The 2215-nt window shown below is 29.6% G+C and overlaps 1 protein-coding gene across 7 annotated transcripts in view; it reads right to left on the bottom strand.

Annotated features, from left to right (window-relative positions):
- Positions 1-2215, bottom strand: part of LOC106880165 (neurexin-3) — a 359785-nt gene that overhangs the window by 225226 nt on the left and 132344 nt on the right. The gene's annotated exons all lie outside the window — the stretch shown is intronic.

Genomic DNA, 2215 nt, shown 5'->3' on the forward strand with positions numbered 1-2215 from the left:
ATATATAAATATATATAAATATATATGTGTGTGTGTGTGTGTGTGTGTATGTTTGTGTGTCTGTGTTTGTCCCCCCAGCATTGCTTGACAACCGATAGTGGTGTGTTTATATCCCTGTAACTTAGCGGTTTGGCAAAAGAGACCGATAGAATAAGTACTAGGATTACAAAGAATAAGTACTGGAATCGATTTGGTCGACTAAAGGCGGTGCTCCAGCATGGTTACAATCAAATGACTGAAACAAGTAAAAGAGTAAAGAGTAATTACCCTGATTAATATTGAATTTATATTTCTTATCAGTAGTGTGTAGGTCACTTTTAGCTGTCCCTTCAGCCTTTCTAAATGGGTCCTGTTGCTTCCATTTAAGATGACTTTTCCTCATATCTATTTTATTTATTTTCTTTCTTCACAATATTACTCTTCTTATATTTTTTAGCAGACTGGTATGCCACAATCACATTGTCTCTTTAGCAGCTTGATTTTTAGCATGAACAGTGCCACAATTCAGAGCATATAGAAAACTTTCCAATTATTAATGATTTAAAATTTTGGTCCTGACAGTCAAGCTACCCTGCTAGAATTTACAGCAGCAAATAGCATGTGATAAAAGCCAGCAATGATTAATTTAATTACTTTTATAATGATTAAAAAAATGCATCTTTGTTTATTAGTTTAATTCCTGTAATTACCCCCTAATAAATACATGAAGAGCTAATATTTAAATATGTCAACTGACATAAGTTCACTCGGAGTTTCAGCTGACCTCAAACTGATGTTATCATTAAATGCTAGGATTAGCACTTACTAAGTGATGAAAATTTGTATTTTACTTATTAAATTCTAATGCTAGAATAAGATATAATTGAAATATTCTTGAAAGTGTTAAGCACAGTTCATTGTATTATATTATTTATTCTCTTATTGATTTTTTCAGTGGTAAGCTAATGGAATTTGGTTTTAAGTTATTCAATCAATATGCTTTTTAGAATTGTCTGTTAACCCAATAAAAAGAAATGCAGGTGTGATAAATGCCTAACTCAAAATCCAATATGTACTATTTTGATTTAAAAAGTTGATCAGTTAATTTCAGAATTCTGATTGTGACATAAAAATCAATATTCTCTTTCATACCATACTTTGAAATTTCTTTATAAATAATATTTTATTTTTATTATATTTATTTACTTACTTTACTTCTAAAGTTACTTGAATAATATAGCTTGAAGAGCTTTTAAAAAATTTATTATTTTCAATTTTAAATTTATGCATTGCTATAACATAAGGAGAAATATTGGACTTTACTTGTAGGATGGTGCTGGCAATAAAGCATAATGAATTTTAGGTTTTCAAAATTTCTTTCATGTTAGGGTTCATTGAATATAGATGAAATTCAGTATATATTTCATTTAAATTAAAGGACTTAAAAATTGATTTATTGTATATAATTACTAAATGACTTAATTTTCAAGTACTTAAGCTAACTTCTTGGAACTTATATTTGTTAATATTTCAACAATCTTTTTTTCCAGTCACCTTTTAATATAATTACTTTTACCGCAACTCTCGGTTGCACTCAAAACCCTTCTCTCTGGGAGCATTTACACAGTTTATGGGCACCATTGCTTCAAATTAGAATATAATGAAACGCATTGTTTGCTTAAAAGCATACAACATAAGAAATAATATCTTACTTATGTGTAAAGTGACCAGCTGACAGAATTGTTAGCATACCAGGCAAAAATGTCTAGCATTTTCTCTGTCTTCATGCCTTGAGTTTGAATTCTGAAGAGATTGACTTTGTCTTTCGTTCTTTCAGAGTTGATAAAATAAGTACCAGTTAGGTGCTGGGTTCGACGTAAACAACTTACCCACTTCCCCAAAACTGCTCGTCTTATATCAAAATTTGAAACCAATATTTTACTTATGTATACAGTAAATTATGTTTAATCATTTAAAATTTTTTCCAAAATATAGAGAACATCTGAGAGATAACACCCTATTACACCATATATCTCAGAGGGAAAAGGGAGAGTTGAAAAAGTTGTTGTTGAGGGAGAAATACAGTGAGAGCAAGAGAGGGAGTGTGTGTGTCAAAAATAGACAATAACTAACAAGTTTTGATTAAAACCACAAACTTTAAGTGCAAGTCTTTCAACATAATGCAACACAGACTTTTAAAAAATAACTAAATGTATGTATGTATATATATATATAT

The sequence above is a fragment of the Octopus bimaculoides genome, chromosome 4 (genome assembly GCF_001194135.2).
Source record: "Octopus bimaculoides isolate UCB-OBI-ISO-001 chromosome 4, ASM119413v2, whole genome shotgun sequence".
Taxonomy (NCBI): domain Eukaryota; kingdom Metazoa; phylum Mollusca; class Cephalopoda; order Octopoda; family Octopodidae; genus Octopus; species Octopus bimaculoides.